Raw genomic sequence first — 27538 nt, forward strand, 5'->3', positions numbered from 1 at the left:
ATGGGGGGGGGGGTAATAATTGGGTGAAAAGTGATGATATCTGAAGGGAGGGGAGAAATTATACATGGGGAGGGGTAGAGGAAGGAGAGAGTATACCTGGGTAGGGGGAGAAAGCTTATACCGGAGGCATAGTTAGCAACAGTCCTGAATTTGCAGGGACTGTCCTGAATCTAAAGAGGCAGTCCCGGCAAATTACTGTCCCAGACGTGTCTCAGCCACTGCCATATTCAATTGTATCTGCGTCCACAGGATGCAGATACAATTGAATACTATGGCAGAGCAGGAAAGTATCAGCTTCCTGCTCTGCCATTCACCCATCCAGGAGCGAAATCCCCGGCCAGAGAGTTGCCGACACTCTGGTCGGGGATTCCTCTCCTAGAGGTAGCCCCTGAGGTCACTGTCCATATATGGACAGTGAGGTCAGGGTCTCCTCCTGGACTGGAATCCCCTGTAGAGAGTGCCACACACTCCCCTGTAGTCAGCGCCGAACATACCCCCTGTAGATAGCGCCACACACACACACCCCTGTAGATAGTGTCACACACTGCCCCCTGTAGATAGCACCACACAATCCCATGTAGATAGCGCCACACAATCCCATGTAGATAGCGCCACACCCACCCTGTAGATAGCGCCACACACCCCCCTGTAGATAGCGCCTCACCCACCCCTGCAGATAGCGCCACACACAGCCCCCTGTAGATAGCGCTACACACAGATAACGTGTGTGCAGCGTGTGAAGAGAATGCAAAAGCATCATCCAGACATGCCCGTGGCGGTGGGAGATCTTAGGGACTACATTTTGGTGAGTGACTCTGCTGTGTATAGGGCTTCAGTGCAATGATTTTTGTTTATATTGCCCTCCTACACCCTGACAGATTCTACATACACACACACACACACATACACACACACTCACTTTCCCTTTTTGCCCCCCACAGAGCCGCTGTCTCTTGTCTCTTCCTTGTCACTCCACAGAGCCCCTGTGAGGTTACGTCTCCCCCCTGGCTACCACTGCTACCTTCAGTTCTCCCAGCCCTGGGACTTAGTTTCTCCCCTTTGCCCTCCGACACCCACCTCCTGTCTCTGCCCTGCTCCTCCAAAGAGTTTTATTTTTAATGTGCCCTACCTCCCGCCCCTTTACATTTCACCCCCCCTCCTAATAACGAGGGGGGCGGGGGCCCAGACTCATTGGCAGTATGGGGCCCAGAAATTCCTGATGGCAGCCCTGGCTGCCAGTGTTTATCTGCATGGCAGCAGGGCATTTGGGCGTTGCCAGGAAGGCGTTTTTATGTAGATTCCTCCTCTTTCAGCACTGCATTGTGGTGCAAGCAAAAGAAGCAAATCCTGTCTGGCTTCCTCTCCGGCCTTTATTCACCTCCCGTGTAGCTGTGAGTGTGTGAGCCTGCAGGGCCCCATGGAATTGCCTAGAAGTAGGCTGAATCGCTGCAAGGGCTGAACAGCAGTATCGGGCAGGCTCGGGCAACGCGCGGCCCGTTCGGGTTATCGCTTCTCGGCCTTTTGGCTAAGATCAAGTGTAGTATCTGTTCTTATCAGTTTAATATCTGATACGTCCCCTATCTGGGGACCATATATTAAATGGATTTTTAGAACAGGGAGATGGAAATAGAGCTTGCTCTGTCCACTCCACGCATTGACCTGGTATTGCAGTATTTCCAGGACCGGTGCACCCTTTCCTTATGTGTTGACTAAAAGCAGATTCCAAAAGTGTTTTTTGTCTTTGCTATTGTTTCTGTCTTTCTGAAGGGATCTCCCCTTTTAATCCCATTATTTCAACACCTGTTGGACAATGCATGAGTGATAATGAGCTCATTGATTAAATGCAATTAATGAATAGATTGCCACCTCTTGTTGTGTGTCGTCTGTGTTTCTGTGTTTCCGGCATTTCACATTGGAACACCTCATTCACCTTCCTTGTCTTCTCTCCGCCCTCCCTTTTAGGTAAGTTAAAGAGCTGCACCTGAGCCAGCCACTGATTGATTGATTGATTGATTGATTGATTGATTGATTGATTGATTGATTGATGCAGCACAACAGTCAAATAGTGGAGTGGAGTAGGGGAACAGCAAACAGCCAATAAAGCAGCCCGCCCGCTCGCCTGCCCGCCACAATGGACCTACCTGTGTACACTAGATGGATGTGATGGAATGTACTGTCGTCCCTACATTTCAAGAAGAAGTAAGAATTGCAGTTGCAACAAAGCCTTGCTTGCCTACAAAGAGAGCAGCAATTTGGATTTGTTACTATGTTACCTAGAAGAATAACAAACTGTGCAAGGATGGAGGTTGTAGGAGCAAGGAGAAGTTGTCTGTAAAGTTGGTGGATGCCTATTTTCCATTTTGCAGTCCCTTGTCTCCCTCTTGTGGCCTCCTGGAGGCAACTAGCTGTGCAAAAAAAAGACAGCCTGGCGGCCGGCTGTTGCAGTGTTGCCCTCTCAGGCAACACTGAGTGACTGACTGAGCCTCACCGTCTTATATAAAGTTCAGACGGAACTTTGCACGTGTCATAGTGGAGCCCTCAGGATTCCAGAGCCAGCTTTCTGACATCATAATGGGGCCTCAGAGATAAAAGCCTGGGCCCAGGCAGTGTTGGTCAGTGCTGCTCAGCAGGCAGCACTGGACTGGACTGGATTACAGCTGATACAAGGTGTGAAGGAACAAGGGGTGGCTGTGGGCATGCACTTGCTGCCGCTGCCAGTGTTTATCTGCATGGCAGCAGGGCATTTGGGCGTTGCCAGGAAGGCGTTTTTATGTAGATTCCTCCTCTTTCAGCACTGCATTGTGGTGCAAGCAAAAGAAGCAAATCCTGTCTGGCTTCCTCTCCGGCCTTTATTCACCTCCCGTGTAGCTGTGAGTGTGTGAGCCTGCAGGGCCCCATGGAATTGCCTAGAAGTAGGCTGAATCGCTGCAAGGGCTGAACAGCAGTATCGGGCAGGCTCGGGCAACGCGCGGCCCTTTCGGGTTATCGCTTCTCGGCCTTTTGGCTAAGATCAAGTGTAGTATCTGTTCTTATCAGTTTAATATCTGATACGTCCCCTATCTGGGGACCATATATTAAATGGATTTTTAGAACAGGGAGATGGAAATAGAGCTTGCTCTGTCCACTCCACGCATTGACCTGGTATTGCAGTATTTCCAGGACCGGTGCACCCTTTCCTTATGTGTTGACTAAAAGCAGATTCCAAAAGTGTTTTTTGTCTTTGCTATTGTTTCTGTCTTTCTGAAGGGATCTCCCCTTTTAATCCCATTATTTCAACACCTGTTGGACAATGCATGAGTGATAATGAGCTCATTGATTAAATGCAATTAATGAATAGATTGCCACCTCTTGTTGTGTGTCGTCTGTGTTTCTGTGTTTCCGGCATTTCACATTGGAACACCTCATTCACCTTCCTTGTCTTCTCTCCGCCCTCCCTTTTAGGTAAGTTAAAGAGCTGCACCTGAGCCAGCCACTGATTGATTGATTGATTGATTGATTGATTGATTGATTGATTGATTGATGCAGCACAACAGTCAAATAGTGGAGTGGAGTAGGGGAACAGCAAACAGCCAATAAAGCAGCCCGCCCGCTCGCCTGCCCGCCACAATGGACCTACCTGTGTACACTAGATGGATGTGATGGAATGTACTGTCGTCCCTACATTTCAAGAAGAAGTAAGAATTGCAGTTGCAACAAAGCCTTGCTTGCCTACAAAGAGAGCAGCAATTTGGATTTGTTACTATGTTACCTAGAAGAATAACAAACTGTGCAAGGATGGAGGTTGTAGGAGCAAGGAGAAGTTGTCTGTAAAGTTGGTGGATGCCTATTTTCCATTTTGCAGTCCCTTGTCTCCCTCTTGTGGCCTCCTGGAGGCAACTAGCTGTGCAAAAAAAAGACAGCCTGGCGGCCGGCTGTTGCAGTGTTGCCCTCTCAGGCAACACTGAGTGACTGACTGAGCCTCACCGTCTTATATAAAGTTCAGACGGAACTTTGCACGTGTCATAGTGGAGCCCTCAGGATTCCAGAGCCAGCTTTCTGACATCATAATGGGGCCTCAGAGATAAAAGCCTGGGCCCAGGCAGTGTTGGTCAGTGCTGCTCAGCAGGCAGCACTGGACTGGACTGGATTACAGCTGATACAAGGTGTTAAGGAACAAGGGGTGGCTGTGGGCATGCACTTGCTGCCGCTGCCAGTGTTTATCTGCATGGCAGCAGGGCATTTGGGCGTTGCCAGGAAGGCGTTTTTATGTAGATTCCTCCTCTTTCAGCACTGCATTGTGGTGCAAGCAAAAGAAGCAAATCCTGTCTGGCTTCCTCTCCGGCCTTTATTCACCTCCCGTGTAGCTGTGAGTGTGTGAGCCTGCAGGGCCCCATGGAATTGCCTAGAAGTAGGCTGAATCGCTGCAAGGGCTGAACAGCAGTATCGGGCAGGCTCGGGCAACGCGCGGCCCGTTCGGGTTATCGCTTCTCGGCCTTTTGGCTAAGATCAAGTGTAGTATCTGTTCTTATCAGTTTAATATCTGATACGTCCCCTATCTGGGGACCATATATTAAATGGATTTTTAGAACAGGGAGATGGAAATAGAGCTTGCTCTGTCCACTCCACGCATTGACCTGGTATTGCAGTATTTCCAGGACCGGTGCACCCTTTCCTTATGTGTTGACTAAAAGCAGATTCCAAAAGTGTTTTTTGTCTTTGCTATTGTTTCTGTCTTTCTGAAGGGATCTCCCCTTTTAATCCCATTATTTCAACACCTGTTGGACAATGCATGAGTGATAATGAGCTCATTGATTAAATGCAATTAATGAATAGATTGCCACCTCTTGTTGTGTGTCGTCTGTGTTTCTGTGTTTCCGGCATTTCACATTGGAACACCTCATTCACCTTCCTTGTCTTCTCTCCGCCCTCCCTTTTAGGTAAGTTAAAGAGCTGCACCTGAGCCAGCCACCGATTGATTGATTGATTGATTGATTGATTGATTGATTGATTGATGCAGCACAACAGTCAAATAGTGGAGTGGAGTAGGGGAACAGCAAACAGCCAATAAAGCAGCCCGCCCGCTCGCCTGCCCGCCACAATGGACCTACCTGTGTACACTAGATGGATGTGATGGAATGTACTGTCGTCCCTACATTTCAAGAAGAAGTAAGAATTGCAGTTGCAACAAAGCCTTGCTTGCCTACAAAGAGAGCAGCAATTTGGATTTGTTACTATGTTACCTAGAAGAATAACAAACTGTGCAAGGATGGAGGTTGTAGGAGCAAGGAGAAGTTGTCTGTAAAGTTGGTGGATGCCTATTTTCCATTTTGCAGTCCCTTGTCTCCCTCTTGTGGCCTCCTGGAGGCAACTAGCTGTGCAAAAAAAAGACAGCCTGGCGGCCGGCTGTTGCAGTGTTGCCCTCTCAGGCAACACTGAGTGACTGACTGAGCCTCACCGTCTTATATAAAGTTCAGACGGAACTTTGCACGTGTCATAGTGGAGCCCTCAGGATTCCAGAGCCAGCTTTCTGACATCATAATGGGGCCTCAGAGATAAAAGCCTGGGCCCAGGCAGTGTTGGTCAGTGCTGCTCAGCAGGCAGCACTGGACTGGACTGGATTACAGCTGATACAAGGTGTGAAGGAACAAGGGGTGGCTGTGGGCATGCACTTGCTGCCGCTGCCAGTGTTTATCTGCATGGCAGCAGGGCATTTGGGCGTTGCCAGGAAGGCGTTTTTATGTAGATTCCTCCTCTTTCAGCACTGCATTGTGGTGCAAGCAAAAGAAGCAAATCCTGTCTGGCTTCCTCTCCGGCCTTTATTCACCTCCCGTGTAGCTGTGAGTGTGTGAGCCTGCAGGGCCCCATGGAATTGCCTCGAAGTAGGCTGAATCGCTGCAAGGGCTGAACAGCAGTATCGGGCAGGCTCGGGCAACGCGCGGCCCGTTCGGGTTATCGCTTCTCGGCCTTTTGGCTAAGATCAAGTGTAGTATCTGTTCTTATCAGTTTAATATCTGATACGTCCCCTATCTGGGGACCATATATTAAATGGATTTTTAGAACAGGGAGATGGAAATAGAGCTTGCTCTGTCCACTCCACGCATTGACCTGGTATTGCAGTATTTCCAGGACCGGTGCACCCTTTCCTTATGTGTTGACTAAAAGCAGATTCCAAAAGTGTTTTTTGTCTTTGCTATTGTTTCTGTCTTTCTGAAGGGATCTCCCCTTTTAATCCCATTATTTCAACACCTGTTGGACAATGCATGAGTGATAATGAGCTCATTGATTAAATGCAATTAATGAATAGATTGCCACCTCTTGTTGTGTGTCGTCTGTGTTTCTGTGTTTCCGGCATTTCACATTGGAACACCTCATTCACCTTCCTTGTCTTCTCTCCGCCCTCCCTTTTAGGTAAGTTAAAGAGCTGCACCTGAGCCAGCCACTGATTGATTGATTGATTGATTGATTGATTGATTGATTGATTGATTGATGCAGCACAACAGTCAAATAGTGGAGTGGAGTAGGGGAACAGCAAACAGCCAATAAAGCAGCCCGCCCGCTCGCCTGCCCGCCACAATGGACCTACCTGTGTACACTAGATGGATGTGATGGAATGTACTGTCGTCCCTACATTTCAAGAAGAAGTAAGAATTGCAGTTGCAACAAAGCCTTGCTTGCCTACAAAGAGAGCAGCAATTTGGATTTGTTACTATGTTACCTAGAAGAATAACAAACTGTGCAAGGATGGAGGTTGTAGGAGCAAGGAGAAGTTGTCTGTAAAGTTGGTGGATGCCTATTTTCCATTTTGCAGTCCCTTGTCTCCCTCTTGTGGCCTCCTGGAGGCAACTAGCTGTGCAAAAAAAAGACAGCCTGGCGGCCGGCTGTTGCAGTGTTGCCCTCTCAGGCAACACTGAGTGACTGACTGAGCCTCACCGTCTTATATAAAGTTCAGACAGAACTTTGCACGTGTCATAGTGGAGCCCTCAGGATTCCAGAGCCAGCTTTCTGACATCATAATGGGGCCTCAGAGATAAAAGCCTGGGCCCAGGCAGTGTTGGTCAGTGCTGCTCAGCAGGCAGCACTGGACTGGACTGGATTACAGCTGATACAAGGTGTGAAGGAACAAGGGGTGGCTGTGGGCATGCACTTGCTGCCGCTGCCAGTGTTTATCTGCATGGCAGCAGGGCATTTGGGAGTTGCCAGGAAGGCGTTTTTATGTAGATTCCTCCTCTTTCAGCACTGCATTGTGGTGCAAGCAAAAGAAGCAAATCCTGTCTGGCTTCCTCTCCGGCCTTTATTCACCTCCCGTGTAGCTGTGAGTGTGTGAGCCTGCAGGGCCCCATGGAATTGCCTCGAAGTAGGCTGAATCGCTGCAAGGGCTGAACAGCAGTATCGGGCAGGCTCGGGCAACGCGCGGCCCGTTCGGGTTATCGCTTCTCGGCCTTTTGGCTAAGATCAAGTGTAGTATCTGTTCTTATCAGTTTAATATCTGATACGTCCCCTATCTGGGGACCATATATTAAATGGATTTTTAGAACAGGGAGATGGAAATAGAGCTTGCTCTGTCCACTCCACGCATTGACCTGGTATTGCAGTATTTCCAGGACCGGTGCACCCTTTCCTTATGTGTTGACTAAAAGCAGATTCCAAAAGTGTTTTTTGTCTTTGCTATTGTTTCTGTCTTTCTGAAGGGATCTCCCCTTTTAATCCCATTATTTCAACACCTGTTGGACAATGCATGAGTGATAATGAGCTCATTGATTAAATGCAATTAATGAATAGATTGCCACCTCTTGTTGTGTTTCGTCTGTGTTTCTGTGTTTCCGGCATTTCACATTGGAACACCTCATTCACCTTCCTTGTCTTCTCTCCGCCCTCCCTTTTAGGTAAGTTAAAGAGCTGCACCTGAGCCAGCCACTGATTGATTGATTGATTGATTGATTGATTGATTGATTGATTGATTGATTGATGCAGCACAACAGTCAAATAGTGGAGTGGAGTAGGGGAACAGCAAACAGCCAATAAAGCAGCCCGCCCGCTCGCCTGCCCGCCACAATGGACCTACCTGTGTACACTAGATGGATGTGATGGAATGTACTGTCGTCCCTACATTTCAAGAAGAAGTAAGAATTGCAGTTGCAACAAAGCCTTGCTTGCCTACAAAGAGAGCAGCAATTTGGATTTGTTACTATGTTACCTAGAAGAATAACAAACTGTGCAAGGATGGAGGTTGTAGGAGCAAGGAGAAGTTGTCTGTAAAGTTGGTGGATGCCTATTTTCCATTTTGCAGTCCCTTGTCTCCCTCTTGTGGCCTCCTGGAGGCAACTAGCTGTGCAAAAAAAAGACAGCCTGGCGGCCGGCTGTTGCAGTGTTGCCCTCTCAGGCAACACTGAGTGACTGACTGAGCCTCACCGTCTTATATAAAGTTCAGACGGAACTTTGCACGTGTCATAGTGGAGCCCTCAGGATTCCAGAGCCAGCTTTCTGACATCATAATGGGGCCTCAGAGATAAAAGCCTGGGCCCAGGCAGTGTTGGTCAGTGCTGCTCAGCAGGCAGCACTGGACTGGACTGGATTACAGCTGATACAAGGTGTGAAGGAACAAGGGGTGGCTGTGGGCATGCACTTGCTGCCGCTGCCAGTGTTTATCTGCATGGCAGCAGGGCATTTGGGCGTTGCCAGGAAGGCGTTTTTATGTAGATTCCTCCTCTTTCAGCACTGCATTGTGGTGCAAGCAAAATAAGCAAATCCTGTCTGGCTTCCTCTCCGGCCTTTATTCACCTCCCGTGTAGCTGTGAGTGTGTGAGCCTGCAGGGCCCCATGGAATTGCCTAGAAGTAGGCTGAATCGCTGCAAGGGCTGAACAGCAGTATCGGGCAGGCTCGGGCAACGCGCGGCCCGTTCGGGTTATCGCTTCTCGGCCTTTTGGCTAAGATCAAGTGTAGTATCTGTTCTTATCAGTTTAATATCTGATACGTCCCCTATCTGGGGACCATATATTAAATGGATTTTTAGAACAGGGAGATGGAAATAGAGCTTGCTCTGTCCACTCCACGCATTGACCTGGTATTGCAGTATTTCCAGGACCGGTGCACCCTTTCCTTATGTGTTGACTAAAAGCAGATTCCAAAAGTGTTTTTTTGTCTTTGCTATTGTTTCTGTCTTTCTGAAGGGATCTCCCCTTTTAATCCCATTATTTCAACACCTGTTGGACAATGCATGAGTGATAATGAGCTCATTGATTAAATGCAATTAATGAATAGATTGCCACCTCTTGTTGTGTGTCGTCTGTGTTTCTGTGTTTCCGGCATTTCACATTGGAACACCTCATTCACCTTCCTTGTCTTCTCTCCGCCCTCCCTTTTAGGTAAGTTAAAGAGCTGCACCTGAGCCAGCCACTGATTGATTGATTGATTGATTGATTGATTGATTGATTGATTGATTGATTGATTGATTGATGCAGCACAACAGTCAAATAGTGGAGTGGAGTAGGGGAACAGCAAACAGCCAATAAAGCAGCCCGCCCGCTCGCCTGCCCGCCACAATGGACCTACCTGTGTACACTAGATGGATGTGATGGAATGTACTGTCGTCCCTACATTTCAAGAAGAAGTAAGAATTGCAGTTGCAACAAAGCCTTGCTTGCCTACAAAGAGAGCAGCAATTTGGATTTGTTACTATGTTACCTAGAAGAATAACAAACTGTGCAAGGATGGAGGTTGTAGGAGCAAGGAGAAGTTGTCTGTAAAGTTGGTGGATGCCTATTTTCCATTTTGCAGTCCCTTGTCTCCCTCTTGTGGCCTCCTGGAGGCAACTAGCTGTGCAAAAAAAAGACAGCCTGGCGGCCGGCTGTTGCAGTGTTGCCCTCTCAGGCAACACTGAGTGACTGACTGAGCCTCACCGTCTTATATAAAGTTCAGACGGAACTTTGCACGTGTCATAGTGGAGCCCTCAGGATTCCAGAGCCAGCTTTCTGACATCATAATGGGGCCTCAGAGATAAAAGCCTGGGCCCAGGCAGTGTTGGTCAGTGCTGCTCAGCAGGCAGCACTGGACTGGACTGGATTACAGCTGATACAAGGTGTGAAGGAACAAGGGGTGGCTGTGGGCATGCACTTGCTGCCAGTGTTTATCTGCATGGCAGCAGGGCATTTGGGCGTTGCCAGGAAGGCGTTTTTATGTAGATTCCTCCTCTTTCAGCACTGCATTGTGGTGCAAGCAAAAGAAGCAAATCCTGTCTGGCTTCCTCTCCGGCCTTTATTCACCTCCCGTGTAGCTGTGAGTGTGTGAGCCTGCAGGGCCCCATGGAATTGCCTAGAAGTAGGCTGAATCGCTGCAAGGGCTGAACAGCAGTATCGGGCAGGCTCGGGCAACGCGCGGCCCGTTCGGGTTATCGCTTCTCGGCCTTTTGGCTAAGATCAAGTGTAGTATCTGTTCTTATCAGTTTAATATCTGATACGTCCCCTATCTGGGGACCATATATTAAATGGATTTTTAGAACAGGGAGATGGAAATAGAGCTTGCTCTGTCCACTCCACGCATTGACCTGGTATTGCAGTATTTCCAGGACCGGTGCACCCTTTCCTTATGTGTTGACTAAAAGCAGATTCCAAAAGTGTTTTTTGTCTTTGCTATTGTTTCTGTCTTTCTGAAGGGATCTCCCCTTTTAATCCCATTATTTCAACACCTGTTGGACAATGCATGAGTGATAATGAGCTCATTGATTAAATGCAATTAATGAATAGATTGCCACCTCTTGTTGTGTGTCGTCTGTGTTTCTGTGTTTCCGGCATTTCACATTGGAACACCTCATTCACCTTCCTTGTCTTCTCTCCGCCCTCCCTTTTAGGTAAGTTAAAGAGCTGTACCTGAGCCAGCCACTGATTGATTGATTGATTGATTGATTGATTGATTGATTGATTGATTGATGCAGCACAACAGTCAAATAGTGGAGTGGAGTAGGGGAACAGCAAACAGCCAATAAAGCAGCCCGCCCGCTCGCCTGCCCGCCACAATGGACCTACCTGTGTACACTAGATGGATGTGATGGAATGTACTGTCGTCCCTACATTTCAAGAAGAAGTAAGAATTGCAGTTGCAACAAAGCCTTGCTTGCCTACAAAGAGAGCAGCAATTTGGATTTGTTACTATGTTACCTAGAAGAATAACAAACTGTGCAAGGATGGAGGTTGTAGGAGCAAGGAGAAGTTGTCTGTAAAGTTGGTGGATGCCTATTTTCCATTTTGCAGTCCCTTGTCTCCCTCTTGTGGCCTCCTGGAGGCAACTAGCTGTGCAAAAAAAAGACAGCCTGGCGGCCGGCTGTTGCAGTGTTGCCCTCTCAGGCAACACTGAGTGACTGACTGAGCCTCACCGTCTTATATAAAGTTCAGACGGAACTTTGCACGTGTCATAGTGGAGCCCTCAGGATTCCAGAGCCAGCTTTCTGACATCATAATGGGGCCTCAGAGATAAAAGCCTGGGCCCAGGCAGTGTTGGTCAGTGCTGCTCAGCAGGCAGCACTGGACTGGACTGGATTACAGCTGATACAAGGTGTGAAGGAACAAGGGGTGGCTGTGGGCATGCACTTGCTGCCGCTGCCAGTGTTTATCTGCATGGCAGCAGGGCATTTGGGCGTTGCCAGGAAGGCGTTTTTATGTAGATTCCTCCTCTTTCAGCACTGCATTGTGGTGCAAGCAAAAGAAGCAAATCCTGTCTGGCTTCCTCTCCGGCCTTTATTCACCTCCCGTGTAGCTGTGAGTGTGTGAGCCTGCAGGGCCCCATGGAATTGCCTAGAAGTAGGCTGAATCGCTGCAAGGGCTGAACAGCAGTATCGGGCAGGCTCGGGCAACGCGCGGCCCGTTCGGGTTATCGCTTCTCGGCCTTTTGGCTAAGATCAAGTGTAGTATCTGTTCTTATCAGTTTAATATCTGATACGTCCCCTATCTGGGGACCATATATTAAATGGATTTTTAGAACAGGGAGATGGAAATAGAGCTTGCTCTGTCCACTCCACGCATTGACCTGGTATTGCAGTATTTCCAGGACCGGTGCACCCTTTCCTTATGTGTTGACTAAAAGCAGATTCCAAAAGTGTTTTTTGTCTTTGCTATTGTTTCTGTCTTTCTGAAGGGATCTCCCCTTTTAATCCCATTATTTCAACACCTGTTGGACAATGCATGAGTGATAATGAGCTCATTGATTAAATGCAATTAATGAATAGATTGCCACCTCTTGTTGTGTGTCGTCTGTGTTTCTGTGTTTCCGGCATTTCACATTGGAACACCTCATTCACCTTCCTTGTCTTCTCTCCGCCCTCCCTTTTAGGTAAGTTAAAGAGCTGCACCTGAGCCAGCCACTTGATTGATTGATTGATTGATTGATTGATTGATTGATTGATTGATTGATTGATTGATTGATGCAGCACAACAGTCAAATAGTGGAGTGGAGTAGGGGAACAGCAAACAGCCAATAAAGCAGCCCGCCCGCTCGCCTGCCCGCCACAATGGACCTACCTGTGTACACTAGATGGATGTGATGGAATGTACTGTCGTCCCTACATTTCAAGAAGAAGTAAGAATTGCAGTTGCAACAAAGCCTTGCTTGCCTACAAAGAGAGCAGCAATTTGGATTTGTTACTATGTTACCTAGAAGAATAACAAACTGTGCAAGGATGGAGGTTGTAGGAGCAAGGAGAAGTTGTCTGTAAAGTTGGTGGATGCCTATTTTCCATTTTGCAGTCCCTTGTCTCCCTCTTGTGGCCTCCTGGAGGCAACTAGCTGTGCAAAAAAAAGACAGCCTGGCGGCCGGCTGTTGCAGTGTTGCCCTCTCAGGCAACACTGAGTGACTGACTGAGCCTCACCGTCTTATATAAAGTTCAGACGGAACTTTGCACGTGTCATAGTGGAGCCCTCAGGATTCCAGAGCCAGCTTTCTGACATCATAATGGGGCCTCAGAGATAAAAGCCTGGGCCCAGGCAGTGTTGGTCAGTGCTGCTCAGCAGGCAGCACTGGACTGGACTGGATTACAGCTGATACAAGGTGTGAAGGAACAAGGGGTGGCTGTGGGCATGCACTTGCTGCCGCTGCCAGTGTTTATCTGCATGGCAGCAGGGCATTTGGGCGTTGCCAGGAAGGCGTTTTTATGTAGATTCCTCCTCTTTCAGCACTGCATTGTGGTGCAAGCAAAAGAAGCAAATCCTGTCTGGCTTCCTCTCCGGCCTTTATTCACCTCCCGTGTAGCTGTGAGTGTGTGAGCCTGCAGGGCCCCATGGAATTGCCTAGAAGTAGGCTGAATCGCTGCAAGGGCTGAACAGCAGTATCGGGCAGGCTCGGGCAACGCGCGGCCCGTTCGGGTTATCGCTTCTCGGCCTTTTGGCTAAGATCAAGTGTAGTATCTGTTCTTATCAGTTTAATATCTGATACGTCCCCTATCTGGGGACCATATATTAAATGGATTTTTAGAACAGGGAGATGGAAATAGAGCTTGCTCTGTCCACTCCACGCATTGACCTGGTATTGCAGTATTTCCAGGACCGGTGCACCCTTTCCTTATGTGTTGACTAAAAGCAGATTCCAAAAGTGTTTTTTGTCTTTGCTATTGTTTCTGTCTTCATGAAGGGATCTCCCCTTTTAATCCCATTATTTCAACACCTGTTGGACAATGCATGAGTGATAATGAGCTCATTGATTAAATGCAATTAATGAATAGATTGCCACCTCTTGTTGTGTGTCGTCTGTGTTTCTGTGTTTCCGGCATTTCACATTGGAACACCTCATTCACCTTCCTTGTCTTCTCTCCGCCCTCCCTTTTAGGTAAGTTAAAGAGCTGCACCTGAGCCAGCCACTGATTGATTGATTGATTGATTGATTGATTGATTGATTGATTGATTGATGCAGCACAACAGTCAAATAGTGGAGTGGAGTAGGGGAACAGCAAACAGCCAATAAAGCAGCCCGCCCGCTCGCCTGCCCGCCACAATGGACCTACCTGTGTACACTAGATGGATGTGATGGAATGTACTGTCGTCCCTACATTTCAAGAAGAAGTAAGAATTGCAGTTGCAACAAAGCCTTGCTTGCCTACAAAGAGAGCAGCAATTTGGATTTGTTACTATGTTACCTAGAAGAATAACAAACTGTGCAAGGATGGAGGTTGTAGGAGCAAGGAGAAGTTGTCTGTAAAGTTGGTGGATGCCTATTTTCCATTTTGCAGTCCCTTGTCTCCCTCTTGTGGCCTCCTGGAGGCAACTAGCTGTGCAAAAAAAAGACAGCCTGGCGGCCGGCTGTTGCAGTGTTGCCCTCTCAGGCAACACTGAGTGACTGACTGAGCCTCACCGTCTTATATAAAGTTCAGACGGAACTTTGCACGTGTCATAGTGGAGCCCTCAGGATTCCAGAGCCAGCTTTCTGACATCATAATGGGGCCTCAGAGATAAAAGCCTGGGCCCAGGCAGTGTTGGTCAGTGCTGCTCAGCAGGCAGCACTGGACTGGACTGGATTACAGCTGATACAAGGTGTGAAGGAACAAGGGGTGGCTGTGGGCATGCACTTGCTGCCGCTGCCAGTGTTTATCTGCATGGCAGCAGGGCATTTGGGCGTTGCCAGGAAGGCGTTTTTATGTAGATTCCTCCTCTTTCAGCACTGCATTGTGGTGCAAGCAAAAGAAGCAAATCCTGTCTGGCTTCCTCTCCGGCCTTTATTCACCTCCCGTGTAGCTGTGAGTGTGTGAGCCTGCAGGGCCCCATGGAATTGCCTAGAAGTAGGCTGAATCGCTGCAAGGGCTGAACAGCAGTATCGGGCAGGCTCGGGCAACGCGCGGCCCGTTCGGGTTATCGCTTCTCGGCCTTTTGGCTAAGATCAAGTGTAGTATCTGTTCTTATCAGTTTAATATCTGATACGTCCCCTATCTGGGGACCATATATTAAATGGATTTTTAGAACAGGGAGATGGAAATAGAGCTTGCTCTGTCCACTCCACGCATTGACCTGGTATTGCAGTATTTCCAGGACCGGTGCACCCTTTCCTTATGTGTTGACTAAAAACAGATTCCAAAAGTGTTTTTTGTCTTTGCTATTGTTTCTGTCTTTCTGAAGGGATCTCCCCTTTTAATCCCATTATTTCAACACCTGTTGGACAATGCATGAGTGATAATGAGCTCATTGATTAAATGCAATTAATGAATAGATTGCCACCTCTTGTTGTGTGTCGTCTGTGTTTCTGTGTTTCCGGCATTTCACATTGGAACACCTCATTCACCTTCCTTGTCTTCTCTCCGCCCTCCCTTTTAGGTAAGTTAAAGAGCTGCACCTGAGCCAGCCACTGATTGATTGATTGATTGATTGATTGATTGATTGATTGATTGATTGATTGATTGATTGATGCAGCACAACAGTCAAATAGTGGAGTGGAGTAGGGGAACAGCAAACAGCCAATAAAGCAGCCCGCCCGCTCGCCTGCCCGCCACAATGGACCTACCTGTGTACACTAGATGGATGTGATGGAATGTACTGTCGTCCCTACATTTCAAGAAGAAGTAAGAATTGCAGTTGCAACAAAGCCTTGCTTGCCTACAAAGAGAGCAGCAATTTGGATTTGTTACTATGTTACCTAGAAGAATAACAAACTGTGCAAGGATGGAGGTTGTAGGAGCAAGGAGAAGTTGTCTGTAAAGTTGGTGGATGCCTATTTTCCATTTTGCAGTCCCTTGTCTCCCTCTTGTGGCCTCCTGGAGGCAACTAGCTGTGCAAAAAAAAGACAGCCTGGCGGCCGGCTGTTGCAGTGTTGCCCTCTCAGGCAACACTGAGTGACTGACTGAGCCTCACCGTCTTATATAAAGTTCAGACGGAACTTTGCACGTGTCATAGTGGAGCCCTCAGGATTCCAGAGCCAGCTTTCTGACATCATAATGGGGCCTCAGAGATAAAAGCCTGGGCCCAGGCAGTGTTGGTCAGTGCTGCTCAGCAGGCAGCACTGGACTGGACTGGATTACAGCTGATACAAGGTGTGAAGGAACAAGGGGTGGCTGTGGGCATGCACTTGCTGCCGCTGCCAGTGTTTATCTGCATGGCAGCAGGGCATTTGGGCGTTGCCAGGAAGGCGTTTTTATGTAGATTCCTCCTCTTTCAGCACTGCATTGTGGTGCAAGCAAAAGAAGCAAATCCTGTCTGGCTTCCTCTCCGGCCTTTATTCACCTCCCATGTAGCTGTGAGTGTGTGAGCCTGCAGGGCCCCATGGAATTGCCTAGAAGTAGGCTGAATCGCTGCAAGGGCTGAACAGCAGTATCGGGCAGGCTCGGGCAACGCGCGGCCCGTTCGGGTTATCGCTTCTCGGCCTTTTGGCTAAGATCAAGTGTAGTATCTGTTCTTATCAGTTTAATATCTGATACGTCCCCTATCTGGGGACCATATATTAAATGGATTTTTAGAACAGGGAGATGGAAATAGAGCTTGCTCTGTCCACTCCACGCATTGACCTGGTATTGCAGTATTTCCAGGACCGGTGCACCCTTTCCTTATGTGTTGACTAAAAGCAGATTCCAAAAGTGTTTTTTGTCTTTGCTATTGTTTCTGTCTTTCTGAAGGGATCTCCCCTTTTAATCCCATTATTTCAACACCTGTTGGACAATGCATGAGTGATAATGAGCTCATTGATTAAATGCAATTAATGAATAGATTGCCACCTCTTGTTGTGTGTCGTCTGTGTTTCTGTGTTTCCGGCATTTCACATTGGAACACCTCATTCACCTTCCTTGTCTTCTCTCCGCCCTCCCTTTTAGGTAAGTTAAAGAGCTGCACCTGAGCCAGCCACTGATTGATTGATTGATTGATTGATTGATTGATTGATTGATTGATTGATTGATTGATTGATTGATTGATGCAGCACAACAGTCAAATAGTGGAGTGGAGTAGGGAACAGCAAACAGCCAATAAAGCAGCCCGCCCGCTCGCCTGCCCGCCACAATGGACCTACCTGTGTACACTAGATGGATGTGATGGAATGTACTGTCGTCCCTACATTTCAAGAAGAAGTAAGAATTGCAGTTGCAACAAAGCCTTGCTTGCCTACAAAGAGAGCAGCAATTTGGATTTGTTACTATGTTACCTAGAAGAATAACAAACTGTGCAAGGATGGAGGTTGTAGGAGCAAGGAGAAGTTGTCTGTAAAGTTGGTGGATGCCTATTTTCCATTTTGCAGTCCCTTGTCTCCCTCTTGTGGCCTCCTGGAGGCAACTAGCTGTGCAAAAAAAAGACAGCCTGGCGGCCGGCTGTTGCAGTGTTGCCCTCTCAGGCAACACTGAGTGACTGACTGAGCCTCACCGTCTTATATAAAGTTCAGACGGAACTTTGCACGTGTCATAGTGGAGCCCTCAGGATTCCAGAGCCAGCTTTCTGACATCATAATGGGGCCTCAGAGATAAAAGCCTGGGCCCAGGCAGTGTTGGTCAGTGCTGCTCAGCAGGCAGCACTGGACTGGACTGGATTACAGCTGATACAAGGTGTGAAGGAACAAGGGGTGGCTGTGGGCATGCACTTGCTGCCGCTGCCAGTGTTTATCTGCATGGCAGCAGGGCATTTGGGCGTTGCCAGGAAGGCGTTTTTATGTAGATTCCTCCTCTTTCAGCACTGCATTGTGGTGCAAGCAAAAGAAGCAAATCCTGTCTGGCTTCCTCTCCGGCCTTTATTCACCTCCCGTGTAGCTGTGAGTGTGTGAGCCTGCAGGGCCCCATGGAATTGCCTAGAAGTAGGCTGAATCGCTGCAAGGGCTGAACAGCAGTATCGGGCAGGCTCGGGCAACGCGCGGCCCGTTCGGGTTATCGCTTCTCGGCCTTTTGGCTAAGATCAAGTGTAGTATCTGTTCTTATCAGTTTAATATCTGATACGTCCCCTATCTGGGGACCATATATTAAATGGATTTTTAGAACAGGGAGATGGAAATAGAGCTTGCTCTGTCCACTCCACGCATTGACCTGGTATTGCAGTATTTCCAGGACCGGTGCACCCTTTCCTTATGTGTTGACTAAAAGCAGATTCCAAAAGTGTTTTTTGTCTTTGCTATTGTTTCTGTCTTTCTGAAGGGATCTCCCCTTTTAATCCCATTATTTCAACACCTGTTGGACAATGCATGAGTGATAATGAGCTCATTGATTAAATGCAATCAATGAATAGATTGCCACCTCTTGTTGTGTGTCGTCTGTGTTTCTGTGTTTCCGGCATTTCACATTGGAACACCTCATTCACCTTCCTTGTCTTCTCTCCGCCCTCCCTTTTAGGTAAGTTAAAGAGCTGCACCTGAGCCAGCCACTGATTGATTGATTGATTGATTGATTGATTGATTGATTGATTGATTGATTGATTGATTGATTGATTGATTGCAGCACAACAGTCAAATAGTGGAGTGGAGTAGGGAACAGCAAACAGCCAATAAAGCAGCCCGCCCGCTCGCCTGCCCGCCACAATGGACCTACCTGTGTACACTAGATGGATGTGATGGAATGTACTGTCGTCCCTACATTTCAAGAAGAAGTAAGAATTGCAGTTGCAACAAAGCCTTGCTTGCCTACAAAGAGAGCAGCAATTTGGATTTGTTACTATGTTACCTAGAAGAATAACAAACTGTGCAAGGATGGAGGTTGTAGGAGCAAGGAGAAGTTGTCTGTAAAGTTGGTGGATGCCTATTTTCCATTTTGCAGTCCCTTGTCTCCCTCTTGTGGCCTCCTGGAGGCAACTAGCTGTGCAAAAAAAAGACAGCCTGGCGGCCGGCTGTTGCAGTGTTGCCCTCTCAGGCAACACTGAGTGACTGACTGAGCCTCACCGTCTTATATAAAGTTCAGACGGAACTTTGCACGTGTCATAGTGGAGCCCTCAGGATTCCAGAGCCAGCTTTCTGACATCATAATGGGGCCTCAGAGATAAAAGCCTGGGCCCAGGCAGTGTTGGTCAGTGCTGCTCAGCAGGCAGCACTGGACTGGACTGGATTACAGCTGATACAAGGTGTGAAGGAACAAGGGGTGGCTGTGGGCATGCACTTGCTGCCGCTGCCAGTGTTTATCTGCATGGCAGCAGGGCATTTGGGCGTTGCCAGGAAGGCGTTTTTATGTAGATTCCTCCTCTTTCAGCACTGCATTGTGGTGCAAGCAAAAGAAGCAAATCCTGTCTGGCTTCCTCTCCGGCCTTTATTCACCTCCCGTGTAGCTGTGAGTGTGTGAGCCTGCAGGGCCCCATGGAATTGCCTAGAAGTAGGCTGAATCGCTGCAAGGGCTGAACAGCAGTATCGGGCAGGCTCGGGCAACGCGCGGCCCGTTCGGGTTATCGCTTCTCGGCCTTTTGGCTAAGATCAAGTGTAGTATCTGTTCTTATCAGTTTAATATCTGATACGTCCCCTATCTGGGGACCATATATTAAATGGATTTTTAGAACAGGGAGATGGAAATAGAGCTTGCTCTGTCCACTCCACGCATTGACCTGGTATTGCAGTATTTCCAGGACCGGTGCACCCTTTCCTTATGTGTTGACTAAAAGCAGATTCCAAAAGTGTTTTTTGTCTTTGCTATTGTTTCTGTCTTTCTGAAGGGATCTCCCCTTTTAATCCCATTATTTCAACACCTGTTGGACAATGCATGAGTGATAATGAGCTCATTGATTAAATGCAATTAATGAATAGATTGCCACCTCTTGTTGTGTGTCGTCTGTGTTTCTGTGTTTCCGGCATTTCACATTGGAACACCTCATTCACCTTCCTTGTCTTCTCTCCGCCCTCCCTTTTAGGTAAGTTAAAGAGCTGCACCTGAGCCAGCCACTGATTGATTGATTGATTGATTGATTGATTGATTGATTGATTGATTGATTGATTGATGCAGCACAACAGTCAAATAGTGGAGTGGAGTAGGGAACAGCAAACAGCCAATAAAGCAGCCCGCCCGCTCGCCTGCCCGCCACAATGGACCTACCTGTGTACACTAGATGGATGTGATGGAATGTACTGTCGTCCCTACATTTCAAGAAGAAGTAAGAATTGCAGTTGCAACAAAGCCTTGCTTGCCTACAAAGAGAGCAGCAATTTGGATTTGTTACTATGTTACCTAGAAGAATAACAAACTGTGCAAGGATGGAGGTTGTAGGAGCAAGGAGAAGTTGTCTGTAAAGTTGGTGGATGCCTATTTTCCATTTTGCAGTCCCTTGTCTCCCTCTTGTGGCCTCCTGGAGGCAACTAGCTGTGCAAAAAAAAGACAGCCTGGCGGCCGGCTGTTGCAGTGTTGCCCTCTCAGGCAACACTGAGTGACTGACTGAGCCTCACCGTCTTATATAAAGTTCAGACGGAACTTTGCACGTGTCATAGTGGAGCCCTCAGGATTCCAGAGCCAGCTTTCTGACATCATAATGGGGCCTCAGAGATAAAAGCCTGGGCCCAGGCAGTGTTGGTCAGTGCTGCTCAGCAGGCAGCACTGGACTGGACTGGATTACAGCTGATACAAGGTGTGAAGGAACAAGGGGTGGCTGTGGGCATGCACTTGCTGCCGCTGCCAGTGTTTATCTGCATGGCAGCAGGGCATTTGGGCGTTGCCAGGAAGGCGTTTTTATGTAGATTCCTCCTCTTTCAGCACTGCATTGTGGTGCAAGCAAAAGAAGCAAATCCTGTCTGGCTTCCTCTCCGGCCTTTATTCACCTCCCGTGTAGCTGTGAGTGTGTGAGCCTGCAGGGCCCCATGGAATTGCCTAGAAGTAGGCTGAATTGCTGCAAGGGCTGAACAGCAGTATCGGGCAGGCTCGGGCAACGCGCGGCCCGTTCGGGTTATCGCTTCTCGGCCTTTTGGCTAAGATCAAGTGTAGTATCTGTTCTTATCAGTTTAATATCTGATACGTCCCCTATCTGGGGACCATATATTAAATGGATTTTTAGAACAGGGAGATGGAAATAGAGCTTGCTCTGTCCACTCCACGCATTGACCTGGTATTGCAGTATTTCCAGGACCGGTGCACCCTTTCCTTATGTGTTGACTAAAAGCAGATTCCAAAAGTGTTTTTTGTCTTTGCTATTGTTTCTGTCTTTCTGAAGGGATCTCCCCTTTTAATCCCATTATTTCAACACCTGTTGGACAATGCATGAGTGATAATGAGCTCATTGATTAAATGCAATTAATGAATAGATTGCCACCTCTTGTTGTGTGTCGTCTGTGTTTCTGTGTTTCCGGCATTTCACATTGGAACACCTCATTCACCTTCCTTGTCTTCTCTCCGCCCTCCCTTTTAGGTAAGTTAAAGAGCTGCACCTGAGCCAGCCACTGATTGATTGATTGATTGATTGATTGATTGATTGATTGATTGATTGATTGATGCAGCACAACAGTCAAATAGTGGAGTGGAGTAGGGGAACAGCAAACAGCCAATAAAGCAGCCCGCCCGCTCGCCTGCCCGCCACAATGGACCTACCTGTGTACACTAGATGGATGTGATGGAATGTACTGTCGTCCCTACATTTCAAGAAGAAGTAAGAATTGCAGTTGCAACAAAGCCTTGCTTGCCTACAAAGAGAGCAGCAATTTGGATTTGTTACTATGTTACCTAGAAGAATAACAAACTGTGCAAGGATGGAGGTTGTAGGAGCAAGGAGAAGTTGTCTGTAAAGTTGGTGGATGCCTATTTTCCATTTTGCAGTCCCTTGTCTCCCTCTTGTGGCCTCCTGGAGGCAACTAGCTGTGCAAAAAAAAGACAGCCTGGCGGCCGGCTGTTGCAGTGTTGCCCTCTCAGGCAACACTGAGTGACTGACTGAGCCTCACCGTCTTATATAAAGTTCAGACGGAACTTTGCACGTGTCATAGTGGAGCCCTCAGGATTCCAGAGCCAGCTTTCTGACATCATAATGGGGCCTCAGAGATAAAAGCCTGGGCCCAGGCAGTGTTGGTCAGTGCTGCTCAGCAGGCAGCACTGGACTGGACTGGATTACAGCTGATACAAGGTGTGAAGGAACAAGGGGTGGCTGTGGGCATGCACTTGCTGCCGCTGCCAGTGTTTATCTGCATGGCAGCAGGGCATTTGGGCGTTGCCAGGAAGGCGTTTTTATGTAGATTCCTCCTCTTTCAGCACTGCATTGTGGTGCAAGCAAAAGAAGCAAATCCTGTCTGGCTTCCTCTCCGGCCTTTATTCACCTCCCGTGTAGCTGTGAGTGTGTGAGCCTGCAGGGCCCCATGGAATTGCCTAGAAGTAGGCTGAATCGCTGCAAGGGCTGAACAGCAGTATCGGGCAGGCTCGGGCAACGCGCGGCCCGTTCGGGTTATCGCTTCTCGGCCTTTTGGCTAAGATCAAGTGTAGTATCTGTTCTTATCAGTTTAATATCTGATACGTCCCCTATCTGGGGACCATATATTAAATGGATTTTTAGAACAGGGAGATGGAAATAGAGCTTGCTCTGTCCACTCCACGCATTGACCTGGTATTGCAGTATTTCCAGGACCGGTGCACCCTTTCCTTATGTGTTGACTAAAAGCAGATTCCAAAAGTGTTTTTTGTCTTTGCTATTGTTTCTGTCTTTCTGAAGGGATCTCCCCTTTTAATCCCATTATTTCAACACCTGTTGGACAATGCATGAGTGATAATGAGCTCATTGATTAAATGCAATTAATGAATAGATTGCCACCTCTTGTTGTGTGTCGTCTGTGTTTCTGTGTTTCCGGCATTTCACATTGGAACACCTCATTCACCTTCCTTGTCTTCTCTCCGCCCTCCCTTTTAGGTAAGTTAAAGAGCTGCACCTGAGCCAGCCACTGATTGATTGATTGATTGATTGATTGATTGATTGATGCAGCACAACAGTCAAATAGTGGAGTGGAGTAGGGGAACAGCAAACAGCCAATAAAGCAGCCCGCCCGCTCGCCTGCCCGCCACAATGGACCTACCTGTGTACACTAGATGGATGTGATGGAATGTACTGTCGTCCCTACATTTCAAGAAGAAGTAAGAATTGCAGTTGCAACAAAGCCTTGCTTGCCTACAAAGAGAGCAGCAATTTGGATTTGTTACTATGTTACCTAGAAGAATAACAAACTGTGCAAGGATGGAGGTTGTAGGAGCAAGGAGAAGTTGTCTGTAAAGTTGGTGGATGCCTATTTTCCATTTTGCAGTCCCTTGTCTCCCTCTTGTGGCCTCCTGGAGGCAACTAGCTGTGCAAAAAAAAGACAGCCTGGCGGCCGGCTGTTGCAGTGTTGCCCTCTCAGGCAACACTGAGTGACTGACTGAGCCTCACCGTCTTATATAAAGTTCAGACGGAACTTTGCACGTGTCATAGTGGAGCCCTCAGGATTCCAGAGCCAGCTTTCTGACATCATAATGGGGCCTCAGAGATAAAAGCCTGGGCCCAGGCAGTGTTGGTCAGTGCTGCTCAGCAGGCAGCACTGGACTGGACTGGATTACAGCTGATACAAGGTGTGAAGGAACAAGGGGTGGCTGTGGGCATGCACTTGCTGCCGCTGCCAGTGTTTATCTGCATGGCAGCAGGGCATTTGGGCGTTGCCAGGAAGGCGTTTTTATGTAGATTCCTCCTCTTTCAGCACTGCATTGTGGTGCAAGCAAAAGAAGCAAATCCTGTCTGGCTTCCTCTCCGGCCTTTATTCACCTCCCGTGTAGCTGTGAGTGTGTGAGCCTGCAGGGCCCCATGGAATTGCCTAGAAGTAGGCTGAATCGCTGCAAGGGCTGAACAGCAGTATCGGGCAGGCTCGGGCAACGCGCGGCCCGTTCGGGTTATCGCTTCTCGGCCATTTGGCTAAGATCAAGTGTAGTATCTGTTCTTATCAGTTTAATATCTGATACGTCCCCTATCTGGGGACCATATATTAAATGGATTTTTAGAACAGGGAGATGGAAATAGAGCTTGCTCTGTCCACTCCACGCATTGACCTGGTATTGCAGTATTTCCAGGACCGGTGCACCCTTTCCTTATGTGTTGACTAAAAGCAGATTCCAAAAGTGTTTTTTGTCTTTGCTATTGTTTCTGTCTTTCTGAAGGGATCTCCCCTTTTAATCCCATTATTTCAACACCTGTTGGACAATGCATGAGTGATAATGAGCTCATTGATTAAATGCAATTAATGAATAGATTGCCACCTCTTGTTGTGTGTCGTCTGTGTTTCTGTGTTTCCGGCATTTCACATTGGAACACCTCATTCACCTTCCTTGTCTTCTCTCCGCCCTCCCTTTTAGGTAAGTTAAAGAGCTGCACCTGAGCCAGCCACTGATTGATTGATTGATTGATTGATTGATTGATTGATTGATTGATTGATTGATGCAGCACAACAGTCAAATAGTGGAGTGGAGTAGGGGAACAGCAAACAGCCAATAAAGCAGCCCGCCCGCTCGCCTGCCCGCCACAATGGACCTACCTGTGTACACTAGATGGATGTGATGGAATGTACTGTCGTCCCTACATTTCAAGAAGAAGTAAGAATTGCAGTTGCAACAAAGCCTTGCTTGCCTACAAAGAGAGCAGCAATTTGGATTTGTTACTATGTTACCTAGAAGAATAACAAACTGTGCAAGGATGGAGGTTGTAGGAGCAAGGAGAAGTTGTCTGTAAAGTTGGTGGATGCCTATTTTCCATTTTGCAGTCCCTTGTCTCCCTCTTGTGGCCTCCTGGAGGCAACTAGCTGTGCAAAAAAAAGACAGCCTGGCGGCCGGCTGTTGCAGTGTTGCCCTCTCAGGCAACACTGAGTGACTGACTGAGCCTCACCGTCTTATATAAAGTTCAGACGGAACTTTGCACGTGTCATAGTGGAGCCCTCAGGATTCCAGAGCCAGCTTTCTGACATCATAATGGGGCCTCAGAGATAAAAGCCTGGGCCCAGGCAGTGTTGGTCAGTGCTGCTCAGCAGGCAGCACTGGACTGGACTGGATTACAGCTGATACAAGGTGTGAAGGAACAAGGGGTGGCTGTGGGCATGCACTTGCTGCCGCTGCCAGTGTTTATCTGCATGGCAGCAGGGCATTTGGGCGTTGCCAGGAAGGCGTTTTTATGTAGATTCCTCCTCTTTCAGCACTGCATTGTGGTGCAAGCAAAAGAAGCAAATCCTGTCTGGCTTCCTCTCCGGCCTTTATTCACCTCCCGTGTAGCTGTGAGTGTGTGAGCCTGCAGGGCCCCATGGAATTGCCTAGAAGTAGGCTGAATCGCTGCAAGGGCTGAACAGCAGTATCGGGCAGGCTCGGGCAACGCGCGGCCCGTTCGGGTTATCGCTTCTCGGCCTTTTGGCTAAGATCAAGTGTAGTATCTGTTCTTATCAGTTTAATATCTGATACGTCCCCTATCTGGGGACCATATATTAAATGGATTTTTAGAACAGGGAGATGGAAATAGAGCTTGCTCTGTCCACTCCACGCATTGACCTGGTATTGCAGTATTTCCAGGACCGGTGCACCCTTTCCTTATGTGTTGACTAAAAGCAGATTCCAAAAGTGTTTTTTGTCTTTGCTATTGTTTCTGTCTTTCTGAAGGGATCTCCCCTTTTAATCCCATTATTTCAACACCTGTTGGACAATGCATGAGTGATAATGAGCTCATTGATTAAATGCAATTAATGAATAGATTGCCACCTCTTGTTGTGTGTCGTCTGTGTTTCTGTGTTTCCGGCATTTCACATTGGAACACCTCATTCACCTTCCTTGTCTTCTCTCCGCCCTCCCTTTTAGGTAAGTTAAAGAGCTGCACCTGAGCCAGCCACTGATTGATTGATTGATTGATTGATTGATTGATTGATTGATTGATTGATGCAGCACAACAGTCAAATAGTGGAGTGGAGTAGGGGAACAGCAAACAGCCAATAAAGCAGCCCGCCCGCTCGCCTGCCCGCCACAATGGACCTACCTGTGTACACTAGATGGATGTGATGGAATGTACTGTCGTCCCTACATTTCAAGAAGAAGTAAGAATTGCAGTTGCAACAAAGCCTTGCTTGCCTACAAAGAGAGCAGCAATTTGGATTTGTTACTATGTTACCTAGAAGAATAACAAACTGTGCAAGGATGGAGGTTGTAGGAGCAAGGAGAAGTTGTCTGTAAAGTTGGTGGATGCCTATTTTCCATTTTGCAGTCCCTTGTCTCCCTCTTGTGGCCTCCTGGAGGCAACTAGCTGTGCAAAAAAAAGACAGCCTGGCGGCCGGCTGTTGCAGTGTTGCCCTCTCAGGCAACACTGAGTGACTGACTGAGCCTCACCGTCTTATATAAAGTTCAGACGGAACTTTGCACGTGTCATAGTGGAGCCCTCAGGATTCCAGAGCCAGCTTTCTGACATCATAATGGGGCCTCAGAGATAAAAGCCTGGGCCCAGGCAGTGTTGGTCAGTGCTGCTCAGCAGGCAGCACTGGACTGGACTGGATTACAGCTGATACAAGGTGTGAAGGAACAAGGGGTGGCTGTGGGCATGCACTTGCTGCCGCTGCCAGTGTTTATCTGCATGGCAGCAGGGCATTTGGGCGTTGCCAGGAAGGCGTTTTTATGTAGATTCCTCCTCTTTCAGCACTGCATTGTGGTGCAAGCAAAAGAAGCAAATCCTGTCTGGCTTCCTCTCCGGCCTTTATTCACCTCCCGTGTAGCTGTGAGTGTGTGAGCCTGCAGGGCCCCATGGAATTGCCTAGAAGTAGGCTGAATCGCTGCAAGGGCTGAACAGCAGTATCGGGCAGGCTCGGGCAACGCGCGGCCCGTTCGGGTTATCGCTTCTCGGCCTTTTGGCTAAGATCAAGTGTAGTATCTGTTCTTATCAGTTTAATATCTGATACGTCCCCTATCTGGGGACCATATATTAAATGGATTTTTAGAACAGGGAGATGGAAATAGAGCTTGCTCTGTCCACTCCACGCATTGACCTGGTATTGCAGTATTTCCAGGACCGGTGCACCCTTTCCTTATGTGTTGACTAAAAGCAGATTCCAAAAGTGTTTTTTGTCTTTGCTATTGTTTCTGTCTTTCTGAAGGGATCTCCCCTTTTAATCCCATTATTTCAACACCTGTTGGACAATGCATGAGTGATAATGAGCTCATTGATTAAATGCAATTAATGAATAGATTGCCACCTCTTGTTGTGTGTCGTCTGTGTTTCTGTGTTTCCGGCATTTCACATTGGAACACCTCATTCACCTTCCTTGTCTTCTCTCCGCCCTCCCTTTTAGGTAAGTTAAAGAGCTGCACCTGAGCCAGCCACTGATTGATTGATTGATTGATTGATTGATTGATTGATGCAGCACAACAGTCAAATAGTGGAGTGGAGTAGGGGAACAGCAAACAGCCAATAAAGCAGCCCGCCCGCTCGCCTGCCCGCCACAATGGACCTACCTGTGTACACTAGATGGATGTGATGGAATGTACTGTCGTCCCTACATTTCAAGAAGAAGTAAGAATTGCAGTTGCAACAAAGCCTTGCTTGCCTACAAAGAGAGCAGCAATTTGGATTTGTTACTATGTTACCTAGAAGAATAACAAACTGTGCAAGGATGGAGGTTGTAGGAGCAAGGAGAAGTTGTCTGTAAAGTTGGTGGATGCCTATTTTCCATTTTGCAGTCCCTTGTCTCCCTCTTGTGGCCTCCTGGAGGCAA

General features: G+C 47.9%; 18 non-coding genes across 18 annotated transcripts; all 18 read left to right on the top strand.

The window, feature by feature from the left end:
- The first annotated feature begins 1505 nt into the window (after positions 1-1505).
- Positions 1506-1696, top strand: LOC142696970 (U2 spliceosomal RNA). Its single transcript, XR_012864810.1, has one exon. It is a non-coding gene; the product is annotated as a U2 spliceosomal RNA (small nuclear RNA).
- Positions 1697-2984: 1288 nt separating this feature from the next.
- On the top strand, positions 2985-3175 carry LOC142696971 (U2 spliceosomal RNA). The gene has a single exon (XR_012864811.1). It is a non-coding gene; the product is annotated as a U2 spliceosomal RNA (small nuclear RNA).
- A 1284-nt stretch (positions 3176-4459) lies between these two features.
- Positions 4460-4650, top strand: LOC142696973 (U2 spliceosomal RNA). Its single transcript, XR_012864813.1, has one exon. It is a non-coding gene; the product is annotated as a U2 spliceosomal RNA (small nuclear RNA).
- Positions 4651-5930: 1280 nt separating this feature from the next.
- Positions 5931-6121, top strand: LOC142696976 (U2 spliceosomal RNA). The gene has a single exon (XR_012864814.1). It is a non-coding gene; the product is annotated as a U2 spliceosomal RNA (small nuclear RNA).
- Positions 6122-7405: 1284 nt separating this feature from the next.
- On the top strand, positions 7406-7596 carry LOC142696977 (U2 spliceosomal RNA). The gene has a single exon (XR_012864815.1). It is a non-coding gene; the product is annotated as a U2 spliceosomal RNA (small nuclear RNA).
- A 1288-nt stretch (positions 7597-8884) lies between these two features.
- On the top strand, positions 8885-9075 carry LOC142696978 (U2 spliceosomal RNA). Its single transcript, XR_012864816.1, has one exon. It is a non-coding gene; the product is annotated as a U2 spliceosomal RNA (small nuclear RNA).
- A 1291-nt stretch (positions 9076-10366) lies between these two features.
- LOC142696979 (U2 spliceosomal RNA) lies at positions 10367-10557 on the top strand. The gene has a single exon (XR_012864817.1). It is a non-coding gene; the product is annotated as a U2 spliceosomal RNA (small nuclear RNA).
- Positions 10558-11841: 1284 nt separating this feature from the next.
- LOC142696981 (U2 spliceosomal RNA) lies at positions 11842-12032 on the top strand. The gene has a single exon (XR_012864819.1). It is a non-coding gene; the product is annotated as a U2 spliceosomal RNA (small nuclear RNA).
- Positions 12033-13329: 1297 nt separating this feature from the next.
- Positions 13330-13520, top strand: LOC142696982 (U2 spliceosomal RNA). Its single transcript, XR_012864820.1, has one exon. It is a non-coding gene; the product is annotated as a U2 spliceosomal RNA (small nuclear RNA).
- Positions 13521-14804: 1284 nt separating this feature from the next.
- Positions 14805-14995, top strand: LOC142696983 (U2 spliceosomal RNA). The gene has a single exon (XR_012864821.1). It is a non-coding gene; the product is annotated as a U2 spliceosomal RNA (small nuclear RNA).
- Positions 14996-16291: 1296 nt separating this feature from the next.
- Positions 16292-16482, top strand: LOC142696984 (U2 spliceosomal RNA). Its single transcript, XR_012864822.1, has one exon. It is a non-coding gene; the product is annotated as a U2 spliceosomal RNA (small nuclear RNA).
- Positions 16483-17785: 1303 nt separating this feature from the next.
- On the top strand, positions 17786-17976 carry LOC142696985 (U2 spliceosomal RNA). Its single transcript, XR_012864823.1, has one exon. It is a non-coding gene; the product is annotated as a U2 spliceosomal RNA (small nuclear RNA).
- A 1304-nt stretch (positions 17977-19280) lies between these two features.
- On the top strand, positions 19281-19471 carry LOC142696988 (U2 spliceosomal RNA). The gene has a single exon (XR_012864825.1). It is a non-coding gene; the product is annotated as a U2 spliceosomal RNA (small nuclear RNA).
- Positions 19472-20762: 1291 nt separating this feature from the next.
- LOC142696989 (U2 spliceosomal RNA) lies at positions 20763-20953 on the top strand. Its single transcript, XR_012864826.1, has one exon. It is a non-coding gene; the product is annotated as a U2 spliceosomal RNA (small nuclear RNA).
- Positions 20954-22241: 1288 nt separating this feature from the next.
- LOC142696990 (U2 spliceosomal RNA) lies at positions 22242-22432 on the top strand. Its single transcript, XR_012864827.1, has one exon. It is a non-coding gene; the product is annotated as a U2 spliceosomal RNA (small nuclear RNA).
- A 1272-nt stretch (positions 22433-23704) lies between these two features.
- On the top strand, positions 23705-23895 carry LOC142696557 (U2 spliceosomal RNA). The gene has a single exon (XR_012864441.1). It is a non-coding gene; the product is annotated as a U2 spliceosomal RNA (small nuclear RNA).
- Positions 23896-25183: 1288 nt separating this feature from the next.
- LOC142696991 (U2 spliceosomal RNA) lies at positions 25184-25374 on the top strand. The gene has a single exon (XR_012864828.1). It is a non-coding gene; the product is annotated as a U2 spliceosomal RNA (small nuclear RNA).
- A 1284-nt stretch (positions 25375-26658) lies between these two features.
- Positions 26659-26849, top strand: LOC142696992 (U2 spliceosomal RNA). Its single transcript, XR_012864829.1, has one exon. It is a non-coding gene; the product is annotated as a U2 spliceosomal RNA (small nuclear RNA).
- The last annotated feature ends 689 nt before the right edge of the window (positions 26850-27538 follow it).

The sequence above is a fragment of the Rhinoderma darwinii genome (genome assembly GCF_050947455.1).
Source record: "Rhinoderma darwinii isolate aRhiDar2 chromosome 5 unlocalized genomic scaffold, aRhiDar2.hap1 SUPER_5_unloc_7, whole genome shotgun sequence".
In the NCBI taxonomy this organism is placed as follows: domain Eukaryota; kingdom Metazoa; phylum Chordata; class Amphibia; order Anura; family Rhinodermatidae; genus Rhinoderma; species Rhinoderma darwinii.